We start from the raw sequence: 15,844 nt of genomic DNA, 5'->3' as shown, positions 1-15,844 counted from the left end.
CAAAGTGATTGACAATTTCCGCGAGTCATTCATATCTGATCTATGTAGAGCATGATCCAGCACAAAATGTTGTTGATTCAGCAACAAGAGCAGTAACAGTCGTTGAGAATGTTAAATAGGAACGCAAAATTTGCTGACTACAGTGTCGTAAAATCAAATTTTCTTGCGTTGTCCGGGAATCGAACCCGGGTCAACTGCTTGGAAGGCAGCTATGCTCACCACTATATCACCAACGCTTGATGTGTTTTAGTTTTACTGACACCACAAGCCATACGGTCACATTTTCAGACAAGCTTCCTGATCTCTCAAGAACGCTCGCCTAGTCTAAGTTCACATTTCGCTGTTTCAAACTTTGCAAGCACACTGTTTATTGGAATAAGATGAAAAAAATCTATTGCAGAAATTTTAAATTGACTTGGGCACTTCCCAAAAATTGGGTTCTTCCAAACTGATACGGTTCAGATTTTCGAGAGCCGTGCTTAAAATGACCGTTATTGTACAAGAAAAAAAATTAAAAAACAAAAAACCCAAAGTGATTGACAATTTCCGCGAGTCATTCATATCTGATCTACGTAGAGCATGATCCAGCACAAAATGTTGTTGATTCAGCAACAAGAGCAGTAACAGTCGTTGAGAATGTTAAATAGGAACGCAAAATTTGCTGACTACAGTGTCGTAAAATCAGATTTTCTTGCGTTGGCCGGGAATCGAACCCGGGTCAACTGCTTGAAAGGCAGCAATGCTCACCACTATACCACCAACGCTTGATGCATTTTGGTTTTACCGACACCACGAGCCATACGGTCACATTTTCAAACAAGCTTCCTGATCTCTCAAGAACGCTCGCCTAGTCTAAGTTCACATTTCGCTGTTTCAAACTTTGCAAGCACACTGTTTATTGGAATAAGATGAAAAAAATCTATTGCAGAAATTTTAAATTGACTTGGGCACTTCCCAAAAATTGGGTTCTTCCAAACTGATACGTTCAGATTTTAGAGAGCCGTGCTTAAAATGACCGTTATTGTACAAGAAAAAAAATTAAAAAACAAAAAACCCAAAGTGATTGACAATTTCCGCGAGTCATTCATATCTGATCTATGTAGAGCATGATCCAGCACAAAATGTTGTTGATTCAGCAACAAGAGCAGTAACAGTCGTTGAGAATGTTAAATAGGAACGCAAAATTTGCTGACTACAGTGTCGTAAAATCAGATTTTCTTGCGTGATTGACAAGTGATTGACAATTTCCGAGAGTCATTCATATCTGATCTATGTAGAGCATGATCCAGCACAAAATGTTGTTGATTCAGCAACAAGAGCAGTAACAGTCGTTGAGAATGTTAAATAGGAACGCAAAATTTGCTGACTACAGTGTCGTAAAATCAGATTTTCTTGCGTTGGCCGGGAATAAATCCCGGGTCAACTGCTTGGAAGGCAGCTATGCTCACCACTATACAGCCAACACTTGATGTATTTTAGTTTTACCGAAACCACGAGCCATACGGTCAAATTTTCAGACAAGCTTCCTGATCTCTCAAGAACGCTCGCCTAGTCTAAGTTCACATTTCGCTGTTTCAAACTTTGCAAGCACACTGTTTATTGGAATAAGATGAAAAAAATCTATTGCAGAAATTTTAAATTGACTTGGGCACTTCCCAAAAATTGGGTTCTTCCAAACTGATACGGTTCAGATTTTCGAGAGCCGTGCTTAAAATGACCGTTATTGTACAAGAAAAAAAATTAAAAAACAAAAAACCCAAAGTGATTGACAATTTCCGCGAGTCATTTATATCTGATCTATGTAGAGCATGATCCAGCACAAAATGTTGTTGATTCAGCAACAAGAGCAGTAACAGTCGTTGAGAATGTTAAATAGGAACGCAAAATTTGCTGACTACAGTGTCGTAAAATCAGATTTTCTTGCGTTGGCCGGGAATCGAACCCGGGTCAACTGCTTGGAAGGCAGCTATGCTCACCACTATATCACCAACGCTTGATGTGTTTTAGTTTTACCGACACCACAAGCCATACGGTCACATTTTCAGACAAGCTTCCTGATCTCTCAAGAACGCTCGCCTAGTCTAAGTTCACATTTCGCTGTTTCAAACTTTGCAAGCACACTGTTTATTGGAATAAGATGAAAAAATCTATTGCAGAAATTTTAAATTGACTTGGGCACTTCCCAAAAATTTGGTTCTTCCAAACTGATGCGGTTCAGATTTTCGAGAGCCGTGCTTAAAAAGACCGTTATTGTACAAGAAAAAAAATTAAAAAACAAAAAACCCAAAGTGATTGACAATTTCCGCGAGTCATTCATATCTGATCTACGTAGAGCATGATCCAGCACAAAATGTTGTTGATTCAGCAACAAGAGCAGTAACAGTCGTTGAGAATGTTAAATAGGAACGCAAAATTTGCTGACTACAGTGTCGTAAAATCAGATTTTCTTGCGTTGGCCGGGAATCAAACCCGGGTCAACTGCTTGGAAGGCAGCTATGCTCACCACTATACCACCAACGCTTGATGCGTTTCAGTTTTACCGACACCACGAGCCATACGGTCACATTTTCAGACAAGCTTCCTGATCTCTCAAGAACGCTCGCCTAGTCTAAGTTCACATTTCGCTGTTTCAAACTTTGCAAGCACACTGTTTATTGGAATAAGATGAAAAAAATCTATTGCAGAAATTTTAAATTGACTTGGCCACTTCCCAAAAATTGGGTTCTTCCAAACTGATACGGTTCAGATTTTCGAGAGCCGTGCTTAAAATGACCGTTATTGTACAAGAAAAAAAATTAAAAAACAAAAAACCCAAAGTGATTGACAATTTCCGCGAGTCATTCATATCTGATCTATGTAGAGCATGATCCAGCACAAAATGTTGTTGATTCAGCAACAAGAGCAGTAACAGTCGTTGAGAATGTTAAATAGGAACGCAAAATTTGCTGACTACAGTGTCGTAAAATCAGATTTTCTTGCGTTGGCCGGGAATCGAACCCGGGTCAACTGCTTGGAAGGCACCTATGCTCACCACTATACCACCAACGCTTGATGCATTTTGATTCTACCGACACCACGAGCCATACGGTGACATTTTCAGACAAGCTTCCTGATCTCTCAAGAACGCTCGCCTAGTCTAAGTTCACATTTCGCTGTTTCAGACTTTGCAAGCACACTGTTTATTGGAATAAGATGAAAAAAATCTATTGCAGAAATTTTAAATTGACTTGGGCACTTCCCAAAAATTGGGTTCTTCCAAACTGATACGGTTCAGATTTTCGAGAGCCGTGCTTAAAATGACCGTTATTGTAAAAGAAAAAAAAAGAAAAAACAAAAAACCCAAAGTGATTGACAATTTCCGCGAGTCATTCATATCTGATCTATGTAGAGCATGATCCAGCACAAAATGTTGTTGATTCAGCAACAAGAGCAGTAACAGTCGTTGAGAATGTTAAATAGGAACGCAAAATTTGCTGACTACAGTGTCGTAAAATCAGATTTTCTTGCGTTGGCCGGGAATTGAACCCGGGTCAACTGCTTGGAAGGCAGCTATGCTCACCACTATACCACCAACGCTTGATGCATTTTGGTTTTACCGACACCACGAGCCATACGGTCACATTTTCAAACAAGCTTCCTGATCTCTCAAGAACGCTCGCCTAGTCTAAGTTCACATTTCGCTGTTTCAAACTTTGCAAGCACACTGTTTATTGGAATAAGATGAAAAAAATCTATTGCAGAAATTTTAAATTGACTTGGGCACTTCCCAAAAATTGGGTTCTTCCAAACTGATACGGTTCAGATTTTCGAGAGCCGTGCTTAAAATGACCGTTATTGTACAAGAAAAAAAATTAAAAAACAAAAAACCCAAAGTGATTGACAATTTCCGCGAGTCATTCATATCTGATCTACATAGAGCATGATCCAGCACAAAATTTTGTTGATTCAGCAACAAGAGCAGTAACAGTCGTTGAGAATGTTAAATAAGAACGCAAAATTTGCTGACTACAGTGTCGTAAAATCAGATTTTCTTGCGTTGGCCGGGAATCGAACCCGGGTCAACTGCTTGGAAGGCAGCTATGCTCACCACTATACCACCAACGCTTGATGCATTTTGGTTTTACCGACACCACGAGCCATACGGTCACATTTTCAAACAAGCTTCCTGAGCTCTCAAGAACGCTCGCCTAGTCTAAGTTCACATTTCGCTGTTTCAAACTTTGCAAGCACACTGTTTATTGGAATAAGATGAAAAAAATCTATTGCAGAAATTTTAAATTGACTTGGCCACTTCCCAAAAATTGGGTTCTTCCAAACTGATACGGTTCAGATTTTCGAGAGCCGTGCTTAAAATGACCGTTATTGTACAAGAAAAAAAATTAAAAAACAAAAAACCCAAAGTGATTGACAATTTCCGCGAGTCATTCATATCTGATCTATGTAGAGCATGATCCAGCACAAAATGTTGTTGATTCAGCAACAAGAGCAGTAACAGTCGTTGAGAATGTTAAATAGGAACGCAAAATTTGCTGACTACAGTGTCGTAAAATCAGATTTTCTTGCGTTGGCCGGGAATCGAACCCGGGTCAACTGCTTGGAAGGCAGCTATGCTCACCACTATACCACCAACGCTTGATGCATTTTGGTTCTACCGACACCACGAGCCATACGGTCACATTTTCAGACAAGCTTCCTGATCTCTCAAGAACGCTCGCCTAGTCTAAGTTCACATTTCGCTGTTTCAAACTTTGCAAGCACACTGTTTATTGGAATAAGATGAAAAAAATCTATTGCAGAAATTTTAAATTGACTTGGGCACTTCCCAAAAATTGGGTTCTTCCAAACTGATACGGTTCAGATTTTCGAGAGCCGTGCTTAAAATGACCGTTATTGTAAAAGAAAAAAAAAGAAAAAACAAAAAACCCAAAGTGATTGACAATTTCCGCGAGTCATTCATATCTGATCTATGTAGAGCATGATCCAGCACAAAATGTTGTTGATTCAGCAACAAGAGCAGTAACAGTCGTTGAGAATGTTAAATAGGAACGCAAAATTTGCTGACTACAGTGTCGTAAAATCAGATTTTCTTGCGTTGGCCGGGAATCGAACCCGGGTCAACTGCTTGGAAGGCAGCTATGCTCACCACTATACCACCAACGCTTGATGCATTTTGGTTTTACCGACACCACGAGCCATACGGTCACATTTTCAAACAAGCTTCCTGATCTCTCAAGAACGCTCGCCTAGTCTAAGTTCACATTTCGCTGTTTCAAACTTTGCAAGCACACTGTTTATTGGAATAAGATGAAAAAAATCTATTGCAGAAATTTTAAATTGACTTGGGCACTTCCCAAAAATTGGGTTCTTCCAAACTGATACGGTTCAGATTTTCGAGAGCCGTGCTTAAAATGACCGTTATTGTACAAGAAAAAAAATTAAAAAACAAAAAACCCAAAGTGATTGACAATTTCCGCGAGTCATTCATATCTGATCTATGTAGAGCATGATCCAGCACAAAATGTTGTTGATTCAGCAACAAGAGCAGTAACAGTCGTTGAGAATGTTAAATAGGAACGCAAAATTTGCTGACTACAGTGTCGTAAAATCAGATTTTCTTGCGTTGGCCGGGAATCGAACCCGGGTCAACTGCTTGGAAGGCAGCTATGCTCACCACTATACCACCAACGCTTGATGTGTTTTAGTTTTACCGACACCACAAGCCATACGGTCACATTTTCAGACAAGCTTCCTGATCTCTCAAGAACGCTCGCCTAGTCTAAGTACACATTTCGCTGTTTCAAACTTTGCAAGCACACTGTTTATTGGAATAAGATGAAAAAAATCTATTGCAGAAATTTTAAATTGACTTGGGCACTTCCCAAAAATTGGGTTCTTCCAAACTGATACGGTTCAGATTTTCGAGAGCCGTGCTTAAAATGACCGTTATTGTAAAAGAAAAAAAAACAAAAAACAAAAAACCCAAAGTGATTGACAATTTCCGCGAGTCATTCATATCTGATCTATGTAGAGCATGATCCAGCACAAAATGTTGTTGATTCAGCAACAAGAGCAGTAACAGTCGTTGAGAATGTTAAATAGGAACGCAAAATTTGCTGACTACAGTGTCGTAAAATCAGATTTTCTTGCGTTGGCCAGGAATCGAACCCGGGTCAACTGCTTGGAAGGCAGCTATGCTCACCACTATACCACCAACGCTTGATGCATTTTGGTTTTACCGACACCACGAGCCATACGGTCACATTTTCAAACAAGCTTCCTGATCTCTCAAGAACGCTCGCCTAGTCTAAGTTCACATTTCGCTGTTTCAAACTTTGCAAGCACACTGTTTATTGGAATAAGATGAAAAAAATCTATTGCAGAAATTTTAAATTGACTTGGGCACTTCCCAAAAATTGGGTTCTTCCAAACTGATACGGTTCAGATTTTCGAGAGCCGTGCTTAAAATGACCGTTATTGTACAAGAAAAAAAATTAAAAAACAAAAAACCCAAAGTGATTGACAATTTCCGCGAGTCATTCATATCTGATCTATGTAGAGCATGATCCAGCACAAAATGTTGTTGATTCAGCAACAAGAGCAGTAACAGTCGTTGAGAATGTTAAATAGGAACGCAAAATTTGCTGACTACAGTGTCGTAAAATCAGATTTTCTTGTGTTGGCCGGGAATCGAACCCGGGTTAACTGCTTGGAAGGCAGCTATGCTCACCACTATACCACCAACGCTTGATGTGTTTTAGTTTTACCGACACCACAAGCCATACGGTCACATTTTCAGACAAGCTTCCTGATCTCTCAAGAACGCTCGCCTAGTCTAAGTACACATTTCGCTGTTTCAAACTTTGCAAGCACACTGTTTATTGGAATAAGATGAAAAAAATCTATTGCAGAAATTTTAAATTGACTTGGGCACTTCCCAAAAATTGGGTTCTTCCAAACTGATACGGTTCAGATTTTCGAGAGCCGTGCTTAAAATGACCGTTATTGTAAAAGAAAAAAAAAGAAAAAACAAAAAACCCAAAGTGATTGACAATTTCCGCGAGTCATTCATATCTGATCTATGTAGAGCATGATCCAGCACAAAATGTTGTTGATTCAGCAACAAGAGCAGTAACAGTCGTTGAGAATGTTAAATAGGAACGCAAAATTTGCTGACTACAGTGTCGTAAAATCAGATTTTCTTGCGTTGGCCGGGAATCGATCCCGGGTCAACTGCTTGGAAGGCAGCTATGCTCACCACTATACCACCAACGCTTGATGTGTTTTAGTTTTACCGACACCACAAGCCATACGGTCACATTTTCAGACAAGCTTCCTGATCTCTCAAGAACGCTCGCCTAGTCTAAGTTCACATTTCGCTGTTTCAAACTTTGCAAGCACACTGTTTATTGGAATAAGATGAAAAAAATCTATTGCAGAAATTTTAAATTGACTTGGGCACTTCCCAAAAATTGGGTTCTTCCAAACTGATACGGTTCAGATTTTCGAGAGCCGTGCTTAAAATGACCGTTATTGTACAAGAAAAAAAATTAAAAAACAAAAAACCCAAAGTGATTGACAATTTCCGCGAGTCATTCATATCTGATCTATGTAGAGCATGATCCAGCACAAAATGTTGTTGATTCAGCAACAAGAGCAGTAACAGTCGTTGAGAATGTTAAATAGGAACGCAAAATTTGCTGACTACAGTGTCGTAAAATCAGATTTTCTTGCGTTGGCCGGGAATCGAACCCGGGTCAACTGCTTGGAAGGCAGCTATGCTCACCACTATACCACCAACGCTTGATGCATTTTGGTTCTACCGACACCACGAGCCATACGGTCACATTTTCAGACAAGCTTCCTGATCTCTCAAGAACGCTCGCCTAGTCTAAGTTCACATTTCGCTGTTTCAAACTTTGCAAGCACACTGTTTATTGGAATAAGATGAAAAAAATCTATTGCAGAAATTTTAAATTGACTTGGGCACTTCCCAAAAATTGGGTTCTTCCAAACTGATACGGTTCAGATTTTCGAGAGCCGTGCTTAAAATGACCGTTATTGTAAAAGAAAAAAAATTAAAAAACAAAAAACCCAAAGTGATTGACAATTTCCGCGAGTCATTCATATCTGATCTATGTAGAGCATGATCCAGCACAAAATGTTGTTGATTCAGCAACAAGAGCAGTAACAGTCGTTGAGAATGTTAAATAGGAACGCAAAATTTGCTGACTACAGTGTCGTAAAATCAGATTTTCTTGCGTTGGCCGGGAATCGAACCCGGGTCAACTGCTTGGAAGGCAGCTATGCTCACCACTATACCACCAACGCTTGATGTGTTTTAGTTTTACCGACACCACAAGCCATACGGTCACATTTTCAGACAAGCTTCCTGATCTCTCAAGAACGCTCGCCTAGTCTAAGTACACATTTCGCTGTTTCAAACTTTGCAAGCACACTGTTTATTGGAATAAGATGAAAAAAATCTATTGCAGAAATTTTAAATTGACTTGGGCACTTCCCAAAAATTGGGTTCTTCCAAACTGATACGGTTCAGATTTTCGAGAGCGTGCTTAAAATGACCGTTATTGTACAAGAAAAAAATTTAAAAAACAAAAAACCCAAAGTGATTGACAATTTCCGCGAGTCATTCATATCTGATCTATGTAGAGCATGATCCAGCACAAAATGTTGTTGATTCAGCAACAAGAGCAGTAACAGTCGTTGAGAATGTTAAATAGGAACGCAAAATTTGCTGACTACAGTGTCGTAAAATCAGATTTTCTTGCGTTGGCCGGGAATTGAACCCGGGTCAACTGCTTGGAAGGCAGCTATGCTCACCACTATACCACCAACACTTGATGCATTTTGGTTTTACCGACACCACGAGCCATACGGTCACATTTTCAAACAAGCTTCCTGATCTCTCAAGAACGCTCGCCTAGTCTAAGTTCACATTTCGCTGTTTCAAACTTTGCAAGCACACTGTTTATTGGAATAAGATGAAAAAAATCTATTGCAGAAATTTTAAATTGACTTGGCCACTTCCCAAAAATTTGGTTCTTCCAAACTGATACGGTTCAGATTTTCGAGAGCCGTGCTTAAAATGACCGTTATTGTACAAGAAAAAAAATTAAAAAACAAAAAACCCAAAGTGATTGACAATTTCCGCGAGTCATTCATATCTGATCTATGTAGAGCATGATCCAGCACAAAATGTTGTTGATTCAGCAACAAGAGCAGTAACAGTCGTTGAGAATGTTAAATAGGAACGCAAAATTTGCTGACTACAGTGTCGTAAAATCAGATTTTTTTGCGTTGGCCGGGAATCAAACCGGGGTCAACTGCTTGGAAGGCAGCTATGCTCACCACTATATCACCAACGCTTGATGTGTTTTAGTTTTACCGACACCACGAGCCATACGGTCACATTTTCAGACAAGCTTCCTGATCTCTCAAGAACGCTCGCCTAGTCTAAGTTCACATTTCGCTGTTTCAAACTTTGCAAGCACACTGTTTATTGGAATAAGATGAAAAAAATCTATTGCAGAAATGTTAACTTGACTTGGGCACTTCCCAAAAATTGGGTTCTTCCAAACTGATACGGTTCAGATTTTCGAGAGCCGTGCTTAAAATGACCGTTATTGTACAAGAAAAAAAATTAAAAAACAAAAAACCCAAAGTGATTGACAATTTCCACGAGTCATTCATATCTGATCTATGTAGAGCATGATCCAGCACAAAATGTTGTTGATTCAGCAACAAGAGCAGTAACAGTCGTTGAGAATGTTAAATAGGAACGCAAAATTTGCTGACTACAGTGTTGTAAAATCAGATTTTCTTGCGTTGGCCGGGAATCGAACCCGGGTCAACTGCTTGGAAGGCAGCTATGCTGACCACTATACCACCAACGCTTGATGTGTTTTAGTTTTACCGACACCACGAGCCATACGGTCACATTTTCAGACAAGCTTCCTGATCTCTCAAGAACGCTCGCCTAGTCTAAGTACACATTTCGCTGTTTCAAACTTTGCAAGCACACTGTTTATTGGAATAAGATGAAAAAAATCTATTGCAGAAATTTTAACTTGACTTGGGCACTTCCCAAAAATTGGGTTCTTCCAAACTGATACGGTTCAGATTTTCGAGAGCCGTGCTTAAAATGACCGTTATTGTACAAGAAAAAAAATAAAAAAACAAAAAACCCAAAGTGATTGACAATTTCCGAGAGTCATTCATATCTGATCTATGTAGAGCATGATCCAGCACAAAATGTTGTTGATTCAGCAACAAGAGCAGTAACAGTCGTTGAGAATGTTAAATAGGAACGCAAAATTTGCTGACTACAGTGTCGTAAAATCAGATTTTCTTGCGTTGGCCAGGAATCGAACCCGGGTCAACTGCTTGGAAGGCAGCTATGCTCACCACTATACCACCAACGCTTGATGCATTTTGGTTTTACCGACACCACGAGCCATACGGTCACATTTTCAGACAAGCTTCCTGATCTCTCAAGAACGCTCGCCTAGTCTAAGTTCACATTTCGCTGTTTCAAACTTTGCAAGCACACTGTTTATTGGAATAAGATGAAAAAAATCTATTGCAGAAATTTTAAATTGACTTGGGCACTTCCCAAAAATTGGGTTCTTCCAAACTGATACGGTTCAGATTTTCGAGAGCCGTGCTTAAAATGACCGTTATTGTACAAGAAAAAAAATTAAAAAACAAAAAACCCAAAGTGATTGACAATTTCCGCGAGTCATTCATATCTGATCTATGTAGAGCATGATCCAGCACAAAATGTTGTTGATTCAGCAACAAGAGCAGTAACAGTCGTTGAGAATGTTAAATAGGAACGCAAAATTTGCTGACTACAGTGTCGTAAAATCAGATTTTCTTGCGTTGGCCGGGAATCGAACCCGGGTCAACTGCTTGGAAGGCAGCTATGCTCACCACTATACCACCAACGCTTGATGCATTTTGGTTTTACCGACACCACGAGCCATACGGTCACATTTTCAAACAAGCTTCCTGATCTCTCAAGAACGCTCGCCTAGTCTAAGTTCACATTTCGCTGTTTCAAACTTTGCAAGCACACTGTTTATTGGAATAAGATGAAAAAAATCTATTGCAGAAATTTTAAATTGACTTGGGCACTTCCCAAAAATTGGGTTCTTCCAAACTGATACGGTTCAGATTTTCGAGAGCCGTGCTTAAAATGACCGTTATTGTACAAGAAAAAAAATTAAAAAACAAAAAACCCAAAGTGATTGACAATTTCCGCGAGTCATTCATATCTGATCTATGTAGAGCATGATCCAGCACAAAATGTTGTTGATTCAGCAACAAGAGCAGTAACAGTCATTGAGAATGTTAAATAGGAACGCAAAATTTGCTGACTACAGTGTCGTAAAATCATATTTTTTTGCGTTGGCCGGGAATCGAACCCGGGTCAACTGCTTGGAAGGCAGCTATGCTCACCACTATACCACCAACGCTTGATGCATTTTGGTTTTACCGACACCACGAGCCATACGGTCACATTTTCAAACAAGCTTCCTGATCTCTCAAGAACGCTCGCCTAGTCTAAGTTCACATTTCGCTGTTTCAAACTTTGCAAGCACACTGTTTATTGGAATAAGATGAAAAAAATCTATTGCAGAAATTTTAAATTGACTTGGGCACTTCCCAAAAATTGGGTTCTTCCAAACTGATACGGTTCAGATTTTCGATAGCAGTGCTTAAAATGACCGTTATTGTACAAGAAAAAAAATTTAAAAACAAAAAACCCAAAGTGATTGACAATTTCCGCGAGTCATTTATATCTTATCTATGTAGAGCATGATCCAGCACAAAATGTTGTTGATTCAGCAACAAGAGCAGTAACAGTCGTTGAGAATGTTAAATAGGAACGCAAAATTTGCTGACTACAGTGTCGTAAAATAAGATTTTCTTGCGTTGGCCGGGAATCGAACCCGGGTCAACTGCTTGGAAGGCAGATATGCTCACCACTATACCACCAACGCTTGATTAATTTTGGTTTTACCGACACCACGAGCCATACGGTCACATTTTCAGACAAGCTTCCTGATCTCTCAAGAACGCTCGCCTAGTCTAAGTTCACATTTCGCTGTTTCAAACTTTGCAAGCACACTGTTTATTGGAATAAGATGAAAAAAATCTATTGCAGAAATTTTAACTTGACTTGGGCACTTCCCAAAAATTGGGTTCTTCCAAACTGATACGGTTCAGATTTTCGAGAGCCGTGCTTAAAATGACCGTTATTGTACAAGAAAAAAAATTAAAAAACAAAAAACCCAAAGTGATTGACAATTTCCGAGAGTCATTCATATCTGATCTATGTAGAGCATGATCCAGCACAAAATGTTGTTGATTCAGCAACAAGAGCAGTAACAGTCGTTGAGAATGTTAAATAGGAACGCAAAATTTGCTGACTACAGTGTCGTAAAATCAGATTTTCTTGCGTTGGCCGGGAATCGAACCCGGGTCAACTGCTTGGAAGGCAGCTATGCTGACTACTATACCACCAACGCTTGATGTGTTTTAGTTTTACCGACACCACAAGCCATACGGTCACATTTTCAGACAAGCTTCCTGATCTCTCAAGAACGCTCGCCTAGTCTAAGTACACATTTCGCTGTTTCAAACTTTGCAAGCACACTGTTTATTGGAATAAGATGAAAAAAATCTATTGCAGAAATTTTAACTTGACTTGGGCACTTCCCAAAAATTGGGTTCTTCCAAACTGATACGGTTCAGATTTTCGAGAGCCGTGCTTAAAATGACCGTTATTGTACAAGAAAAAAAATAAAAAAACAAAAAACCCAAAGTGATTGACAATTTCCGAGAGTCATTCATATCTGATCTATGTAGAGCATGATCCAGCACAAAATGTTGTTGATTCAGCAACAAGAGCAGTAACAGTCGTTGAGAATGTTAAATAGGAACGCAAAATTTGCTGACTACAGTGTCGTAAAATCAGATTTTCTTGCGTTGGCCAGGAATCGAACCCGGGTCAACTGCTTGGAAGGCAGCTATGCTCACCACTATACCACCAACGCTTGATGCATTTTGGTTTTACCGACACCACGAGCCATACGGTCACATTTTCAGACAAGCTTCCTGATCTCTCAAGAACGCTCGCCTAGTCTAAGTTCACATTTCGCTGTTTCAAACTTTGCAAGCACACTGTTTATTGGAATAAGATGAAAAAAATCTATTGCAGAAATTTTAAATTGACTTGGGCACTTCCCAAAAATTGGGTTCTTCCAAACTGATACGGTTCAGATTTTCGAGAGCCGTGCTTAAAATGACCGTTATTGTACAAGAAAAAAAATTAAAAAACAAAAAACCCAAAGTGATTGACAATTTCCACGAGTCATTCATATCTGATCTATGTAGAGCATGATCCAGCACAAAATGTTGTTGATTCAGCAACAAGAGCAGTAACAGTCGTTGAGAATGTTAAATAGGAACGCAAAATTTGCTGACTACAGTGTCGTAAAATCAGATTTTCTTGCGTTGGCCGGGAATCAAACCCGGGTCAACTGCTTGGAAGGCAGCTATGCTCACCACTATACCACCAACGCTTGATGCATTTTGGTTTTACCGACACCACGAGCCATACGGTCACATTTTCAAACAAGCTTCCTGATCTCTCAAGAACGCTCGCCTAGTCTAAGTTCACATTTCGCTGTTTCAAACTTTGCAAGCACACTGTTTATTGGAATAAGATGAAAAAAATCTATTGCAGAAATTTTAAATTGACTTGGGCACTTCCCAAAAATTGGGTTCTTCCAAACTGATACGGTTCAGATTTTCGAGAGCCGTGCTTAAAATGACCGTTATTGTACAAGAAAAAAAATTAAAAAACAAAAAACCCAAAGTGATTGACAATTTCCGCGAGTCATTCATATCTGATCTATGTAGAGCATGATCCAGCACAAAATGTTGTTGATTCAGCAACAAGAGCAGTAACAGTCGTTGAGAATGTTAAATAGGAACGCAAAATTTGCTGACTACAGTGTCGTAAAATCATATTTTTTTGCGTTGGCCGGGAATCGAACCCGGGTCAACTGCTTGGAAGGCAGCTATGCTCACCACTATACCACCAACGCTTGATGCATTTTGGTTCTCCCGACACCACGAGCCATACGGTCACATTTTCAGACAAGCTTCCTGATCTCTCAAGAACGCTCGCCTAGTCTAAGTTCACATTTCGCTGTTTCAAACTTTGCAAGCACACTGTTTATTGGAATAAGATGAAAAAAATCTATTGCAGAAATTTTAAATTGACTTTGGCACTTCCCAAAAATTGGGTTCTTCCAAACTGATACGGTTCAGATTTTCGAGAGCCGTGCTTAAAATGACCGTTATTGTAAAAGAAAAAAAAAGAAAAAACAAAAAACCCAAAGTGATTGACAATTTCCGCGAGTCATTCATATCTGATCTATGTAGAGCATGATCCAGCACAAAATGTTGTTGATTCAGCAACAAGAGCAGTAACAGTCGTTGAGAATGTTAAATAGGAACGCAAAATTTGCTGACTACAGTGTCGTAAAATCAGATTTTCTTGCGTTGGCCGGGAATCAAACTGGGGTCAACTGCTTGGAAGGCAGCTATGCTCACCACTATATCACCAACGCTTGATGTGTTTTAGTTTTACCGACACCACGAGCCATACGGTCACATTTTCAAACAAGCTTCCTGATCTCTCAAGAACGCTCGCCTAGTCTAAGTTCACATTTCGCTGTTTCAAACTTTGCAAGCACACTGTTTAGTGGAATAAGATGAAAAAAATCTATTGCAGAAATTTTAAATTGACTTGGGCACTTCCCAAAAATTGGGTTCTTCCAAACTGATACGGTTCAGATTTTCGAGAGCCGTGCTTAAAATGACCGTTATTGTACAAGAAAAAAAATTAAAAAACAAAAAACCCAAAGTGATTGACAATTTCCGCGAGTCATTCATATCTGATCTATGTAGAGCATGATCCAGCACAAAATGTTGTTGATTCAGCAACAAGAGCAGTAACAGTCGTTGAGAATGTTAAATAGGAACGCAAAATTTGCTGACTACAGTGTCGTAAAATCAGATTTTCTTGCGTTGTCCGGGAATCGAACCCGGGTCAACTGCTTGGAAGGCAGCTATGCTCACCACTATATCACCAACGCTTGATGTGTTTTAGTTTTACCGACACCACAAGCCATACGGTCACATTTTCAGACAAGCTTCCTGATCTCTCAAGAACGCTCGCCTAGTCTAAGTTCACATTTCGCTGTTTCAAACTTTGCAAGCACACTGTTTATTGGAATAAGATGAAAAAAATCTATTGCAGAAATTTTAAATTGACTTGGGCACTTCCCAAAAATTGGGTTCTTCCAAACTGATACGGTTCAGATTTTCGAGAGCCGTGCTTAAAATGACCGTTATTGTACAAGAAAAAAAATTAAAAAACAAAAAACCCAAAGTGATTGACAATTTCCGCGAGTCATTCATATCTGATCTACGTAGAGCATGATCCAGCACAAAATGTTGTTGATTCAGCAACAAGAGCAGTAACAGTCGTTGAGAATGTTAAATAGGAACGCAAAATTTGCTGACTACAGTGTTGTAAAATCAGATTTTCTTGCGTTGGCCGGGAATCGAACCCGGGTCAACTGCTTGGAAGGCAGCTATGCTCACCACTATACCACCAACGCTTGATGCATTTTGGTTTTACCGACACCACGAGCCATACGGTCACATTTTCAAACAAGCTTCCTGATCTCTCAAGAACGCTCGCCTAGTCTAAGTTCACATTTCGCTGTTTCAAACTTTGCAAGCA

The 15,844-nt window shown here is 39.6% G+C and overlaps 12 non-coding genes across 12 annotated transcripts; all 12 read right to left on the bottom strand.

Moving 5' to 3' along the window:
• Nucleotides 1–692: 692 nt before the first annotated feature.
• On the bottom strand, nucleotides 693–764 carry TRNAE-UUC (transfer RNA glutamic acid (anticodon UUC)). Its single transcript has one exon. It is a non-coding gene; the product is annotated as a tRNA-Glu (tRNA).
• A 3,268-nt stretch (nucleotides 765–4,032) lies between these two features.
• TRNAG-UCC (transfer RNA glycine (anticodon UCC)) lies at nucleotides 4,033–4,104 on the bottom strand. The gene has a single exon. It is a non-coding gene; the product is annotated as a tRNA-Gly (tRNA).
• A 456-nt stretch (nucleotides 4,105–4,560) lies between these two features.
• On the bottom strand, nucleotides 4,561–4,632 carry TRNAG-UCC (transfer RNA glycine (anticodon UCC)). The gene has a single exon. It is a non-coding gene; the product is annotated as a tRNA-Gly (tRNA).
• A 456-nt stretch (nucleotides 4,633–5,088) lies between these two features.
• TRNAG-UCC (transfer RNA glycine (anticodon UCC)) lies at nucleotides 5,089–5,160 on the bottom strand. The gene has a single exon. It is a non-coding gene; the product is annotated as a tRNA-Gly (tRNA).
• Nucleotides 5,161–5,616: 456 nt separating this feature from the next.
• Nucleotides 5,617–5,688, bottom strand: TRNAG-UCC (transfer RNA glycine (anticodon UCC)). Its single transcript has one exon. It is a non-coding gene; the product is annotated as a tRNA-Gly (tRNA).
• Nucleotides 5,689–7,728: 2,040 nt separating this feature from the next.
• Nucleotides 7,729–7,800, bottom strand: TRNAG-UCC (transfer RNA glycine (anticodon UCC)). Its single transcript has one exon. It is a non-coding gene; the product is annotated as a tRNA-Gly (tRNA).
• A 456-nt stretch (nucleotides 7,801–8,256) lies between these two features.
• Nucleotides 8,257–8,328, bottom strand: TRNAG-UCC (transfer RNA glycine (anticodon UCC)). The gene has a single exon. It is a non-coding gene; the product is annotated as a tRNA-Gly (tRNA).
• Nucleotides 8,329–9,839: 1,511 nt separating this feature from the next.
• TRNAG-UCC (transfer RNA glycine (anticodon UCC)) lies at nucleotides 9,840–9,911 on the bottom strand. The gene has a single exon. It is a non-coding gene; the product is annotated as a tRNA-Gly (tRNA).
• Nucleotides 9,912–10,895: 984 nt separating this feature from the next.
• On the bottom strand, nucleotides 10,896–10,967 carry TRNAG-UCC (transfer RNA glycine (anticodon UCC)). The gene has a single exon. It is a non-coding gene; the product is annotated as a tRNA-Gly (tRNA).
• Nucleotides 10,968–11,423: 456 nt separating this feature from the next.
• TRNAG-UCC (transfer RNA glycine (anticodon UCC)) lies at nucleotides 11,424–11,495 on the bottom strand. Its single transcript has one exon. It is a non-coding gene; the product is annotated as a tRNA-Gly (tRNA).
• A 2,568-nt stretch (nucleotides 11,496–14,063) lies between these two features.
• TRNAG-UCC (transfer RNA glycine (anticodon UCC)) lies at nucleotides 14,064–14,135 on the bottom strand. Its single transcript has one exon. It is a non-coding gene; the product is annotated as a tRNA-Gly (tRNA).
• A 1,512-nt stretch (nucleotides 14,136–15,647) lies between these two features.
• TRNAG-UCC (transfer RNA glycine (anticodon UCC)) lies at nucleotides 15,648–15,719 on the bottom strand. Its single transcript has one exon. It is a non-coding gene; the product is annotated as a tRNA-Gly (tRNA).
• Between the last annotated feature and the right edge of the window lie 125 nt (nucleotides 15,720–15,844).

The sequence above is a fragment of the Pelobates fuscus genome, chromosome 3 (genome assembly GCF_036172605.1).
Source record: "Pelobates fuscus isolate aPelFus1 chromosome 3, aPelFus1.pri, whole genome shotgun sequence".
Lineage (NCBI taxonomy): Eukaryota > Metazoa > Chordata > Amphibia > Anura > Pelobatidae > Pelobates > Pelobates fuscus.
This window is presented reverse-complemented; position numbering and strand designations above follow the sequence as displayed.